This window comes from Triturus cristatus, chromosome 7 (assembly GCF_964204655.1).
Source record: "Triturus cristatus chromosome 7, aTriCri1.1, whole genome shotgun sequence".
In the NCBI taxonomy this organism is placed as follows: Eukaryota; Metazoa; Chordata; class Amphibia; order Caudata; family Salamandridae; genus Triturus; species Triturus cristatus.
The window spans coordinates 37,948,559-37,964,543 of NC_140590.1; the positions used below are offsets into that span (position 1 = coordinate 37,948,559).

The following is a 15,985-nucleotide window of genomic DNA, read 5'->3' on the forward strand; positions in this document are numbered from 1 at the left end:
TACAGTAGGGATATCAGAGTGGCATAGTCCGTGTGTTTACTTACGGTTGAGGCGCGTTGTGCTCGAATGTAGACCTGCCCTGTCCACCGGGTCCCGGGAGGTGAAGGCTTAGATCCCTCCCCGGGTTTAAAAGGGCAGCGCTGGTCACGTGCCTAGGGGTGTGGGTGGAGCGAGGAATTGTACCTCATCCATTGTGTGGCTAATGTGGCGGCCATCTTAGAATGGTGTCTGTACATGTTCAAATAGGAGGCGAATCCTAAATGAATTCGAGCATGTAGGGTATATCTACAGAAATTGGTAGTTGGCATATATTCAAAAACCAAAAGTGAGCGTTTTATGTGTTTTATGTGTATTGAGCGGTATTCATGGGAAGAATCAAAGGAATGTGATTACACTTGGGACCTCCCTAAAATCTGTAGTGTTTAAGAAAAGTTGAAAAATTGATAGATCCGGTAGGGAATATCTCTGAGGTCCGTGATTCAAAAGTATGTCGCTAGGCTAAGTCCTCTATCGGATCCTCTCCCTCACCAACGGCCCGGACACCGCCAGAGCCAGCCTACACGAAGGGATGAAAGACGTCGCTGAATGGATGAAGAACAGCCGCCTGAAACTGAACTCAGACAAAACGGAGGTCCTCATCCTGGGATCATCACCCTCCGCCTGGGACGACTCCTGGTGGCCCCCTGCCCTGGGCACCACCCCCAAGCCAACGGACCACGCACGCAACCTAGGCTTTATCCTGGACTCCTCCCTCTCGATGACCAGACAAGTCAATGCCGTCTCGTCTTCATGTTTCAACACCCTGCGCATGCTTCGAAAGATCTTTCGATGGATCCCCACAGAGACCAGGAAGACGGTCACCCAGGCACTCGTCACCAGCCGACTGGACTACGGAAACACCCTCTACGCCGGTACCACCGCCAAACTCCAGAGGAAACTCCAACGAATCCAGAACACCTCAGCACGACTCGTCCTGGACATCCCCCGCCACAACCACATCTCCGGACACCTGAGAGACCTACACTGGCTCCCCGTCAGCAAGAGGATCACGTTCAGACTCCTCACCCACGCACACAAGGCCCTCCACGACCTGGGACCCGAGCTCCTCAACACCCGCCTGACCTTCCACACACCCACCCGCCAACTCCGCTCCGCCAGACTCGCTCTCGCCGCCGTTCCACGCATCCGCAGAGCCACCGCCGGAGGAAGATCCTTCTCCCACCTGGCAGCCAAGACATGGAACTCCCTCCCCATCCACCTCCGGACTACCCAGGACCACCTCGCCTTCAGGAAGCAACTCAAGACCTGGCTGTTTGAGCAGTAACGTCCGTCCCCCCCCAGCGCCTTGAGACCCTACGGGTGAGTAGTGCGCTACACAAATGACAATGATTGATTGATTGATTCTGGAGTGGGGAATAAATCAAAAATCAAGTTAAAAAAGGGAAACTGCTCGCTGTCCGCAGTGAAGTGAGGTTCATATTGAAAAGGCACTCATTAATCTCATTCAAAAGTTGGTAAGAGCACTGATAGTGGAGTCACAATGACCCTGGTCTTAATCACGATGGGTGTGTAAATCATACGTGGATGTTTGAGTAGGCGCTATCGGACACTTATTTGTTGCAATGTAAAAACTCATATGGGCACCTAGATCTGGATGGAACTCCAGGGGATGTCGTCATTGAGACCTCTGTCATGTGTGGATAAACGGTGTATCCATCTTTGTTCTTTGGTGAACAGACTGGTTTAATAAGTTCTGTGTGGTTTCCAGAATTACCCATTTAAGGGGGTCTGGAGAGTGTGTTTTTTCCAGAAAGTGGGCGTACATTTTAGTGTTGTTCTTACGGCAGCGGAAGTTGCTGCGGTGCTCTGAAATGCGCAGTCTTATGGGCCGAGTAGTCATGCCCACATGGTAGAGATCACAAGGGCAAGTGAGTAAATAAATGCAGTTAGCTGTGTTGCAGTTTGTGTGGCTTCTCATTTCCCAGACAAATGTCCCATTCAATGTGATCGTCTTATGTACGGAAGTGAAGGCACACGCCGCACAGAAACCACAAGGGTAATGACCAGTGACTGTTGGTAACTGCCAAAGTGTTCCCTGTCTAATGGTGTTCTTGGGTCTGGGCCTAGTCATAATGAGCATATCTTTTAGATTTCTCGAGCGTTTGAACGCAAAACGTGGTTGTTCTAGGTCTAAGGACCCCGTATTCAGTAGGCCCCAGTGTTTCCTCAACACTTTGGTAAGTCTATTGGAAATTGGTGTGAAGGTTGTGACGCAAGTGAGCGTCTCAGTCTCAGACACACTCTCGTCTTTAGGTTCCAAAAGACTCTCTATTATTGTTGCGTGCTCGCTTTCTTGCAAGTGCAATGCTCTTTGGTGGGTAGTTTCTTGCTGTCAAGTTCATAGCAAGGGTCTCAGACTCGGATCTGCATTCATTCACCGTGCTACAATTCCTTCTTATCCTAAGGAATTGTCCAAAGGGTAAGTTTTCTTTAAGTGATTAAGGGTGATGGCTGCTGAAATCTGGGAGGCTGTTGCGGTCAGTGCTCTTCCTGTACATGGTAGTGACCAAGTGACCTTCTTCGATTTTAACAGTAAGGTCTAAAAAAGATATGTGTGTGGGTGAGACAGTGATGGTGAAGTTTAAATATGGATTGAGGTTATTGATCCACTTCAAGAAATCTCTGTGGGATTCAGAGTTTCCCTTCCAAAAAATTAGGATGTCATCAATAAAACACTTCCAAACCATAATGTTCTCATGGTAGGGGTTAGAGTCGTGGTGGATATGTTGTCTCTCAAAAGCTGCCATATAAAGGCATGCCACACCGGGGGCGAAGGTGCTCCCCATAGAAGTACCTTGGGTCTGATGGTAAAGTTGCCCCTTGAATTCGAATAAATTCTCAGTCAAAGTCAGTGCTGCACATTCCATGACAAAGCTAGGAGGTGTCAATGATTCCCAGTTTGTCAGGTTAAGATCTTCCTCAATCACCTCAAGGGTGACCCTCTGTGGGATGTCAGTATAGAGTGCTTCTACATCGAGGGTGATGAGGAAGTCAATCTCGTCTGCCCGTGGAAATTGATCGAGTAAGCGTAATGCATCCGTGGTGTCCTGCAAGTATGAGGGTACAAGTTTCATCAATGATTGCAGGAAGTGATCACAAAACTGTAATAAAGGTTCCAAGACCGAGCCTATGCCAGAGACGATGGGTCTCCCTGGTACCGGGGTGATCCCCTTATGAATCTTTGGGAGAATATAGAAGTAGGGGGTCTTAGGGTCATTTTTATTTAGGAATAAGGCCTCCTCTTTACTCAGCCAACCCTGATTGTCAGCTGAGTCAACAATGCCCGTGATGATATTCTTCAGGCGTTGTGTGGGGTTTCCGGCAATAGGGGTGTAATAATTCCTATCACTCAATTGCCTGAGGCACTCGGTGTCACAGTACGAGGTTGCCATTATCAATGTCTCTCCCCCTTTATCAGCTTGTTTGATTGTAATGGTGGGGTCATTAGCTAATGATTCTACAGCAAGCATCTCTTTCTTGGACATGTTGTAGAAAGGTCTAGAGGTAGTGAGAGCTGTTGCCCCTTTGAGTACGGCTTGTTCGTAAGTGATTACTTCAGTGGGAATCATCCCGTTATTAGGAGTGAAAGTAGATGGATTATGTAGCCCTGAGTCATCTTCCCGTTGGTAGTCCCTGCCATCAAAGAATGCTTTGAGGCGTAGTTTACGAAAGAATTGGTGTAGTTCACATGTTTGTTTAAAGTGATCCACTCGAGGTGTGGGAACAAAGCCCAGACCATTCTCTAGTACCTATTTTTCCATTTCTAGGGGACAGATTGACCACTAGGGTCTTTTTTTGTTGTTCGTGTGGCTCCGGGTTTTGTATACCCACTGTTGTGGATCCTCCCACTGGACCTGCTTTTCTTGCTGATTCCCTCTTCTTCGCCCTCGCCCTCTGCCCCAACCTCTGCCTAAAAAAGGCTGGCCCATGTCTGGGGGTGCAAATTGAGGTGGGCATTGTGGGAAAAGAGGATTTTGCCAAAAGGCAGGTCCCTGGTATTGGGGTGGAGGGGGATAGGTATTATATCCTTGTCTGCCCCCTCTCCTAGATTGGTTAGGTTGCCAATTCTCTCCACTAGAATCACTATTGCTCGATGACCCTCTTCTGGTAGAGTTGGAACTCGTGTCTGATAAGTAACCCGTTCCAGGTCTACATAGTCGGCTTTAAGATAAGGGTATACCTTTTCTTTGTCGAAGCGTCTTATGTCTTTCTGTAGTTTAGTAACGTTCTGCTTCATAAGATATTCCTTGTGCTCCGCGATTTCGTTGTTGAGCTCTGTTAATTTAGTCTTGAAACTAGGGCCAGGTGCAGCGCTCTTTAGACTGCTTTCGGCTATTTGGATACAGGTCAGTAGGTCATCGGCCAGTCTCTTGGCAGTATTAATGATCAATATCAAAAGGTCCCTGGTACATTTCCAAGAGATCTGTGTTCATTAAACCTTAAATTGTCCATCTTCCCAAAAGATCCTCGGAAAGTTTTTAACTATAAGGCCGTTGGGCGAGATGTTGGCCCTGAGGTACTCGATCATAACGGCACCATGTAAAGTGATTTTGACCCATTCCCTCTTCATGGCTGATAGAGACTACCAATCCTCTGTATGGCTCCCCGTCGCTCCATCAATGTCGGACATAAGGATAGAGGGTGTCCTTAAAATTTCTGCTGCTTGTTCCTCTCCATAACTCAAGCCCTGGCCTTCCATGGCTAGGTTGGTAGGGGAAAGTCTGGAAGTTTAAAAGCAAAGTTCAGTAGAAGGAAACCACTCTAGTGTAGTGGAGTAGGATTATTAAACAAGGAGAAGGGGGATATAACAAAATTCACCCACCAAAGCACAGGTCCCACGGGGTTAAAGCCGTGCAGAAAGCTGTAACCAAAAAGAGGGACGTGGGGGGCCTTTATCCACTCGCGCAAGAGCGGGAGGTCCAGCATAAACAATGGGCCCAAACGAATGTTTTACAAAAAGAAGGTTATGCCGTTCCTCTCAAGTAAAAAAGTACAGAGTCAGGGAAGACGGGAATCCCAGCTGCCCCAAGGACTGGGGTCAGTGTGGGGAATACATAAATCGGATAGTAATGCCCTCACACACCCTTGCAGGTGTCATGCTTCATCATCTGGGCTGCTCCTCGTCGGGTCGGCAGTGCAATACCCGACGGGCTCTTTATAATAGGGGCTCTTTGCCGGAGATCTTTTTATCCGAATGCTGTATGGTGAAGTGCGGGTATAGGGGCAGTATTGTGTAGATAAAGTGAAATGAATTAAAATAGGGTTGGGAGTGCCGAAGTAAGCAAGTTTTTATTCTGGCGAGACTCCTACCCTAAGTAAAAACAAAAAACAAGGCACTAACCCGAGTGTAATGTCTCGTGTAGTGTAATTCCTTGTTTTACTCAGTGTGGGTCAACATGTTTCTCGCTCTTTGATGGATATCCTCACGATTCTTCAGGAACTAAATAATAATAACTATCTACACCTAGCTGTGTGGTGGATTTTCTACTCACAATAGTAGTGTCTAATGGTTATAGAACCTGGATATACCTGTTGAGGGAGACAAAAACATATAGATATCATTCAGGTTGAGGTGGTACAATATAAGCATAGGCACGGTCTAACGGTGACTCTGACTTCTAATCTAAAACACTCAATATTTAAACTTCACCATCACTGTCTCACCCACACACATATCTTTTTTAGACCTTACTATTAAAATCGAAGAAGGTCACTTGGTCACTACCATGTACAGGAAGAGCACTGACCGCAACAGCCTCCTACATTTCAGCAGCCATCACCCTAAATCACTTAAAGAAAACTTACCCTTTGGACAATTCCTTAGGATAAGAAGGAATTGTAGCACGGAGAATGATTACAGATCCGAGTCTGAGACCCTTGCTATGAAATTGACAGCAAGAAACTATCCACCAAAGAGCATTGCACTTGCAAGAAAGCGAGCATCCAACAATAATAGAGAGTCTTTTGGAACCTAAAGACGAGAGTGAGTCTGAGACTGAGACGCTCACTTGCGTCACAACCTTCACACCAATTTCCAATAGACTTACCAAAGTGTTGAGGAAACACTGGGGCACACTGAATACGGGGTCCTTAGACCTAGAACAGCCACGTTTTGCGTTCAAACGCTCAAGAAATCTAAAAGATATGCTCCTTAAGACTAGGCCCAGACCCAAGAACACCATTAGACAGGGAACACTTTGGCAGTTACCAACAGTCACTGGTCAATACCCTTGTGGTTTCTGTGCGGTGTGTGCCTTCACTTCCGTACATAAGACGATCACATTGAATGGGACATTTGTCTGAGAAATGAGAAGCCACACAAACTGCAACACAGCTAACTGCATTTATTTACTCACTTGCCCATGTGATCTCTAAAATGTGGGCATGACTACTCGGCCCATCAGACTGCGCATTTCAGAGCACCGCTGCAACTTCCGCTGCCGTAAGAACAACACTAAAATGTACGCCCACTTTCTGGAAAAAACACACTCTCCAGACCCCCTTAAATGGGTAATTCTGGAAACCACACAGAACTTATTAAACCAGTCTGTTCACCAAAGAACAAAGATGGATACACCGTGTATCCACACACGACAGTGTGTGAGTAGATCTATGCATTTATAAATAAGTATATGAGTCACAGTATGGATGGGAGACTGGGTGTACACCTGGGCATATGGGTCTGCAAATGCACATGAACTCACTGAGACTTCAAATTACATATCTTAAATTCAAAGTGCATAGCTCCTGGCCCTATGGCCTACCTACAGCTTGCCTTAAGGGTCACTCATATGTTATAAAAGGGGACTTTAATACTTGGCAGGGGGGTTTAATTGCCAAGCCAGTGTGGTAGTAAAGGTGCACACACAAGCTGTGCAGTAGAAGGCCCGAGACATGCTTAAGGGGTACTTTTCTAGAGAAGTGGCTAGAAATGTCAGTACTTGAGTACATATCTGAGTGCCTGTCTCAGATTCTCTGTGAGAGTGTCACTGGATATGTAAGTAACTATGGGCATGATTACGATAGTGGCAAGAGCGCCACCGACAGGCTGCCGGTGGCGGTGCCATTGTTCGATAGGGTGCCGGGCGGAGGTGAATCAGCAACGTGTATCCATGTGACTTGCCTCAATGTCTACCACCACAGGTCAAAGGCTTGGTCCCGACGCGGCCCGCCTCCACCGTCAGGCCGCAGCAACTCCACAACACCTCTGCCTCCCACTACGGGTCTCAGAGGCAGGTCCAGCAAGGCATCCGGGCCCCGGGGTCTGTTCACGCTTCCAACCTACGGCTGCCATGGTGCCACAAAGGAAGCGCTATGAAATGTGATGCATCACTGGTTTTCCCAAGCAATGCTCCTCTTTACATAGATGGAGCCCTGAATCTGCATTTATTCTTTCTTCGGACTCTGGCTGGTCATCCTGGCTATGGGGGGTTTTGGGGAGTTGTCTACATGTACTGAACTTGCCCTGGCTGCTCCATTCTGCATTCCTTTGTTTTCATTTTTCTTTTTTTATCATTGGTGGTGGACTTATAGGCTATTTTTGAAAAGTGACGTTGGGCTGACTAACGTGATTTTTTTTGCCTCTAACTGGCCTTTTGTCATCTTTCTCTTGCTAGCGGCAACATTTTTATCGCCTTGACGCTAGTGTCCTCACCAGTTTTCGCTGACGCGATCAGATCTTATACCCATGTAACAGCGTATTGTAAATACGTCGGTACTATGGCAATAGGTTTCCACGATACACGGCAGTTAACTAACGCTAACACTAGTTAGCGGCAATTCTTGTAAATATACCCCTGGATGTATAACTGGGCGTATGGGTCTCTAGGTATACATGTAACTCATGCAACTTTAAAGCACATATTTTACCTTTTAAGCACATACCTCACTGCTGTATGACCTACCTATGTACAACCTGCAGTAAATGTCATCCTGACTTTTAAATTACACAGACAGGCTCTGTATTAGCAGCCCTACTGGTCTACTTCTCTGAATGGGTGACTAGGAGTGTCATTACTTCAGTACATGGCTAAATAAATGTATCAGTCCCTCTGCGGGTGTTTCACTAGATATATAAGTAGCTATCTCACTATCTGACTGGGCTTTCTTAGTATCTCCATGAGTCTGTATATATGTATGAAAGTTACTGTATGGATTGCTTACTGCCTCTCTTACTGAGTGTTGGGGTCTGTAACTGTGTGCGACTGGCTTCATTACTGCTGAATACATAAGTGGTGTGTGAGTGAATGTGTAAGTGCCTCTGGCGCTGTCTGACTGGGTGTGTGAGTGGCTCTATGCAAATCAAATTTTTATTGTTTGGTTAATTACAAATGCATGTTCTATGACTAAATATCCATTAAAACACATTTTACATTATAATAGTTGGTTGGAAATACCCATGTCATAAAAACATGCACAGCATCTTTATAGCCATTCATCAATGCTATAGAATATCATAACTACTACTTATAATTATCATTTAAAAATAGGCACATCATTTTTTATTACTATAAAACCAATTTATTCATACCAGGCTATGATTTGTAAGAGCCTGATCATGTAGAGAGAGACACTTTAACAGTTTACTGTTCAATTGGGATCAGATGGATTGATGCTTTTTATTATTGCAGCCCTACATGTCCTGATCCCACCAGAAATAAAAAATTATTCTTAACAAAGTAACACGTGCTGTATATAAATAAGGCCATATACAAATTAAATTAATAAAATCCTCTTTTTTACTACTGCAAAGTCTGCATGCAGAGGGACCTTTTTGTTTCCAGCTTGGTTGATCGCTATTGTGTGGTGCCAGTTTCAAATTCTCATAGTATTTAAGTACCATCCAAGAACGTGATCATTGGCTGAACCTGTTTTTGACAAGCAGCAGGGAATGGAATTTAACAGCTTTATTAATTGTCTGTTTAAAAGAGTTGAAAGGTAGATTCTTACTCCATAACTCAGCTGTACTTATAGAGATTAAAGCTTTAACAAGGTATTGATTAGACGTAGATTTTGTGTCATTTTCAACTACTAGCCATAAAGCTTTGCTGAGTGGTGAGTAATCTATGTTTAGTTTGATTTTGTACCAGCTTTTTTATGGTAGTATACATTCTTACCAAGGTGTTATTAATTAGCCCAGATTCCAGATGCACCTGCTCTAGCAATGCATTTTGTGATAGTCGAAAAACCCACTTATAAGTGGTTGCCTGCAATGTATTCAGTAGTAAGATTTTCCAAACCCCATAACTCAGCCCCTCTTTGATCTAATAAAACTATATATATTCTTTCAGGAAAGTTCCATCGCTTTAGTTTCTTCCACAATAAGCGGCGGTCAACACAATCAAATGCTGCTTTTAAGTCTATTATGCAGAGCTGTAGTCTTTGCTTATTCTGCTTATATTTGTTGGCTATTAGCAAGACAGCTAAGATGCTTGTGGTAGTAACTGACCCTTTGCTAAATCGGGTCTGATTGATCGGGAGCAGGTTACACTTGTCTGACCAGACACTCGATGAGGTCCTCCAAGATCAGTGATGTGTAATACTTTGCTTCCACGTCTAATAAAGCGATAGCCTGTAGTTTGCTGGGTTCAATTGATCTCCACCTTTGTAAAAAGGGTTTTTAATATAACCTAACCAACAGGATGGAATACTCCCTATTAACTCCACCTCTTTGAATAGAGTTGATAGGTGGCTGACCCAAAATGAGGAGTCTCTTTTTAAGATGGCCTGAGGAATACCATTTGGCCCGGTGCACCGTGTCTTCACCCTTTGCTTATTACGTTTATGACTTCTTTGTCTGAATAAGTTGCCAGGATTTGTTTCTCAATGGATGTAATATTCTTTCTTAGGTCACCTATAGTGAGTTTTGCCTTTGTTCCATTCTCTTTCACCATTTTCCAGGTTACCAGTGCATACTGGTTGTAGTGCTGATCTAAGCATTAAGATCCCATCAAACATTTTGACCAAATAGTCAACCCAGTCTTGCTCCTGGACATTTGAGTGGCTCTATGCTTTTCCACATAGGAATGTGATCGTAGTATGGGTGGCAAACTAGAAGCATAACTGGGCGTATGGGTATGTAAGTGCGCATGTAAATCACTGAAACCTCAAAGTACATGTCTTACCTTTCAAGTGTATATCACCGTACCCTATGGCCTACCTATGGCCTACCTTAGCGGTCACCTATATAAACAAAAAGAGGTGTTTTATGCCTGGCAAGGGATTTTAAATGCCAAGTCGTCCTGGCAGTAAAACTGCACACACAGGCTCTGCAGTAGAAGGCCCAACACATGTTTAATGGGCTAATTGCCTGGATGGGTTACTAGGAGTGTCACTACTTGAGGAGTGAATATGTTAGTCCATCTATGGGTGGGTCACTGGATGTGTAACTTGCTATGTCAGTGGCTGTCTTTTTTTACTTTATTTTTATTTAGAAATAAATGGCAGTATGAAGCTATACATTTAAACAACGAATGTTATACATTTTCGTTCTTATTTGGCAGTCACCTTTCGCAGTTGTTACCAACACATTACGTGCACCGTGTATCACCTATGTATATCCATACATGTATGTTAAATGGTAGCGGCACCTTCAGTTGATAACCTTTCAAGTATTGCCCGGCGGTAATCGCCTCTTATACCATTCGATAATTAACCAACAAAAGAGGCAGGCGCCGGAGACTGGAAGGCAGGAAACAAAGTTTTATTCCGTCGGAGCAGAACACGTCAGATCGGACAGCAAGGTATCGTCTCGAGGTGCTCTACCCACATCTCTGAGGCCTGGCCTCTTATACACAGGTTTATTGCTTTATTACACGTGATACATTCTTGTTGAGACTTTGATGTACGGAAAGACATTCTTGGAATCCCCGCTTCAAGCTTGTTCCCACACATATCTACAGTAGCGGTCCCCACCCCACCCACAGTAGGAGATGGCTATCACACAGCTGGACATTCCACCAATTCCCGGGGGTGTGTGCGACTGGTCGGGTCTCAGGGGGTGGGGGCCTTGATCTACTGTAATCCCTTTGATGTGAGGCGGTTCCCTTACAGTAGGGGCAATAAACTGCATCCGCAGGGCTAGGTGATGGCCTGGGATCGGTTCGGACAATCGGGCGCAGAGGAAGGGGGTTATCAAAGGGATGTGTGACCATGTATGGGATGAAAGGAGGTGTTGGTCAGGTGCGGGATGTGGTTCCATGGCAGGGTCGCGCAGAAGGAGAGGGTTTATGGCCCATGTATGAGAGAGCGGGGGTGGCCGGCGCACGGGGGACGTTTGCAGCGCCTGAGGGGCACGCTGGTGATCGGCGAGGGGCAGAGGGGCCATGGTGCTTTCAAAATGGCTACTGCTTAAGTGAGCGTACGGGCCTGAGAGGGGACAAGGTGGCGCCGATTATGTTGACATCGCAAACCAGATTTTAACATGTATTAGTTAAGTTCACCTTAATACATTTCTAAGTCATCAGTCACTGTCGGCAGTTCACATATTTCGCCCCTGTAGGTATTCCAACCTCCTCACAATTTTATCCACTTTTTTGGCAACCCCCTACGTACATACACCGTCTTTTACGCCACAAAGGCCATATCAATATCTTTGCACCATTCCGTGTGTGTGGGGGTGACCGCTACACCCCAGTGTTTGGCTATGTTCCGTTTTCCCAGCATCTCTTTGCACCATTCCGTGTGTGTGGGGGTGACCGCTACACCCCAGTGTTTGGCTATGTTCTGTTTTCCCAGCATCATTCCTAATGGTGCCCATATTTGCACCATGGCAGTAAGATCTGTTGCCTCCCAGATGTTTAATAGGCACCGTTTGGTTCCAGGGGGACAGGGTGCTAGCTGACTCTCGTAATGGTATCCATGGCAGATTTCCAATATTGCATTATGGCGGGGCAGGCCCAGAGTGTGTGGAAGAAGGAACAAAGCACCCACATTGTCGTAGGCAGAGTTGGGTATCCTCTCTGCCCATCTTAAAGAGAGCAGTTCTTGTGTAATAAGTTCTATGGAGAATTTTGAGCTGCACGAGTCGCAGTTTGGATGTAATAGCTACCTCTCTGGGCGAAGCTAATGCTTCCTGCCAATCAGTCTTGTCTACGTCGCCTACCTCCTCCCCCATTTTTCCCGTAGCTTTTACATGGGGTCAGCCACGTTATTTATGATCTTTCGATATGTCAGTGAGATTGCTCTGGTGTGTAAATGATCTGTTAACAATCTGTCCTCTAATGGTGAGGCCTCAGCAGGAGCAGTATTAGGGGGAATCGCTGCTTCTAGGGCGTGTCTGATCTGGTGATAACGAAATTGTTCCGTGGGTGCCATCTCAGATTGCTCCTGGAGCTGTGTGAAGGGAATCACCTTTCCTCATGCCCAGAGATCTCCCACCCTGGAGATTTCAAAATCGTCCCAACGCTTGAAGCCTTTGCTCTTTCCCAACCGGCCCAATTTATCTGTAACCCAGAGGGGCGTTGCTAGTGTGATCTTATATGCCATCCCAGCTTTTAGCGCGCTAATTTCAATATCTGGATTGTGTGTTGCGTTGGGCCTATCAGGGCCCAGGTCTTGTTGTAAAGTGCTCAAAATAGTCCCTCCTCGACCAGCTCAATTCTATCAAGACCGTAGGCCAGGTCTGTATGGGAAACATGGAGCCATTGATTGATTACTGTTAGTTGGGACGCCCAATAGTATGTCTGTATACTGGGGAGTGCAATGCCACCATGATACCAAGTCCGGAACAGCGTTATCATAGCTATTCGGGCTGGTTTAATATCCCAGAGGAGTGTGGTGACTTCTGCTTCTATGGTTCGGCAGTATGACGGGGGGACAAGGAAGGCTGTGTTTTGCAATGCGTATAGAAATCTCGGGAGCGCCATCATCTTGAAAAGAGCTTCCCTCCTCAAGAGCGTTAGAGGCAGCGATTGCCAGTGTTTCGTGTCCCTTTGCAGTTGTTGCAGGGGAGCTTGGAGATTTAGAGTCATGAATACCTCCGGCTCATGTGTGATATGGATTCCCAAGTATTTGAAAGTATTCAGCACTATTGTTACTTCTCAGGCCGTTGGTAGTGTTGGTGTAGGCCCGTGTAGGACATATAGGACCGACTTAGCCCAATTGATCGTATATCCTGAGTGTCTGCCGTAGGAGCTGCATACATCTAAGAGACATGAAAGGGAATGCCTGGGAGAGGCCATATACAGGAGGACATCGTCTGCGTGTAGGGATATTCGATCCTCGCAGCTTTCTGTCCAGAGGAGTCCACGAATGACCGGGTCTTGCCTTACCCAGGCCACCAGGGGCTCTAGTATAAGTGCAAAGAGGAGCGGTGATAGTGGGCAGCCCTGTGTTGTGCAGCGGTGCAGTGGGAACGCTCTAGAGATATGCCCATTGGCTACCACATGTGCCATGGGGGTGGTATACAGCAGTCTAACCCAGGAACAGAATTTAGGTCCATACCCCATCTTTGTGAGGACGGCAAATAGGAAAGACCATTCGACCGTATCAAAGGCCAAAGTATATATACACGTGGATAATCACGAAGGGATAGAGAAAAGAATGTATAAGTCAATATAATGGTGAACAGAAGCCTAAGGGTCTGAATGATTGGATGGAATTTTCATGTTATTTTTTAACTTGTCCACCTTTATATTGACTCATACATTCTTTTCTCTCTCCCTTCGTGATTATCCACATGTATACATATTTTTTTATACTTATTAGTATAATGCAACTTGCTTTGTTTCTTACATTCATTTGGACGCACTTTATCAATATATTTTGACTTCTCATGTCCGCACTCTTTCTTTGAATACTTCTACACGTTAAATCACCGTTCTGATGGCACTTTTTGTTTTTGTATATTACAAGATGGTGCCACCTTTTCTAGCATGTTTGCACAGTCCACTTTCCATTTTTAGCCCAATCCCCGCGTTAAATATACGTTTACTCGGTACTTACAGAGTAAGCGTTTCTTAGAACCACACCGAATACGCTGTCCCTCCACCTGCATGCATAAGTAAGTACGCGCTTTGAACTTTTGCAACATTCAGCTTTCGGCGGCTTGTACGAATCACTTTTGGTTCGAGTTTTATTTTCTTGATCACAGCGTGTCATTTTATTTCAGATTGTGTGTATTATTCACTTTTCGTTTGTTTTTTCACTTGCACGGCTTTATTGCTTTGTCTTAAAGTGGGTTGACTCTACTCTATTACTGGATCCTGTTGTCATCTTCGATCACATTGTCGTTTCACTTGTTTTGCTTTACACATGTTTATGAATTCCAGCACTATTTTTAGCTTACTATGGATACAGTTTCAACACAATAACGCACAATCACCTGACTCCATCACTATTTCCCCACCACTGGATTTATCACTGGCCTTATTTCAGTTTTTTGACTAACGTTGTTCACATTCACCAGCGCACATTTGATTATTCAGCATGTGGCATCGAAATATACTTTATATATTTTCGTCATTTCGAGTGGTCTCACTCATGTACCCTTGCTCTTTAGATACTCTTCCCTGACAAAGGGCACCTCGCTGCCCGAAATGCATCGGGAGATATGCTGAGATTGCATTGCATATAGAGATATATTTTGGATATTTATTGGATTGATATGAAGAATTTAATATCGTATTGGAAATAAATCTTTGACAAAATTGCAATTGGTAATCAAACGTCTGGTTATATATTGAATATAACCATTTAGATCCCGCAATCATAAGGTAGTGGGTCATTGCTGTGCTCAGAAGGATGTCCCCCAAGTGGGTGACGCTTCCATAGTATTTGGGTTTCATAACACTCCTTGATCAGCGAGTGATACTTCTGAGGCACGCCTCACATTTTTCAATTCATGTACATCTGTTCGCTGTGTGTGTTCCACTACCCCCCACCAAGTATATCAAGTGCCATATAACATTGGAAAACAATGAAATAATTCGGAACCAAACTTCCGCAAGAAACTCCCATTTCCACCCTGTCACCTAGGCGCTATATTCCGCCTGAGTAGAGCAAAGATATCCCGAGACGCCGTAAGTGTACTAAGGTTTTATTTATAGATGCAGGGACAGTGTCTTGTTCTCTCGCTCTCCCGGCTCGTCTGTTGGGGTCGTCTGCTCGTCCTCTTCTCCTCTTTTCCGGAGTCGGTATCAGCGGGAACCCTCCGAGGGACATGTAAGGAAGGGAACACCAATATATTAGGGGATTATCCTGTCCTGCTACGAGTTGAGGGGGGAAGGGTAGTGAGGAGTCACCGGGGTTCCGTCACCAAACAACACACGTGGGACCAGAGTAACTCGGTGAGTGAGGGATTCCTGACACAGAACCTCCCCCCCAACCCTGTGACCTCCCCAGAAAGAAAAACACCCGTCTATCTCCCTCCCCGTGTGGATAAGAAGCCCAGGATCCGGCCCCGTACCTTTCCCAGCCACGCTCCTCCAGGCGCGTGGCGGGGCGAGACGCCGTGAAGTTGGCCTCCTGGCTCTGCCGCTCTCTCCTGCTACGACCTCTCCTCCTCTGGCTTGCGCGCCTTCGTCCGTCCTGACTTCCGCCTTAGGGTGTCCGGTAGTCTCTGATTGGCCTGGTGTCTGTGACGTCATTGGAGGCGTTTCGGTTGTTACGGCGAGCCAGTCCACGTTAAAGGGACCGCCAGCACCCTGCATAGGAGGTGTAAAGGGTCCGTCAGCGAGGGGTTTCTCATGATGCGCCTCTGTTTCTGGGACTCGGCGACACACCCCCCTCCCTGGCTCACTGCAAGACGGTTCATGAACTACCTACCTCCCCAACTTTGTAGAGTGCCTATTTCCCATTACCCAATATCTTGGTAGGTGGGAGCGAGCTCCTTTGTTTTCCCCCCAGGGCCACCTTATGCATAATATCCCACTTCAGAATCATCGGAAGAGTCATTCCTAATAGGCTTCTGGGTGGCCGATCAACT

The 15,985-nt window shown here is 45.9% G+C and overlaps 1 protein-coding gene across 3 annotated transcripts in view; it reads left to right on the forward strand.

Moving 5' to 3' along the window:
• Positions 1-15,985, forward strand: part of LOC146808752 (cell adhesion molecule CEACAM4-like) — a 508,058-nt gene that overhangs the window by 103,586 nt on the left and 388,487 nt on the right. Inside the window, exon 1 of one of the 3 annotated variants that reach the window (XM_085614233.1) lies at positions 13,993-14,062. The exons of the other annotated variants lie outside the window; for them this stretch is intronic. The gene's annotated coding sequence lies outside the window, so the exon portion shown is untranslated. Of the gene's footprint in view, positions 1-13,992; positions 14,063-15,985 lie in introns of those variants that run through there. 3 annotated transcript variants of the gene reach the window in all.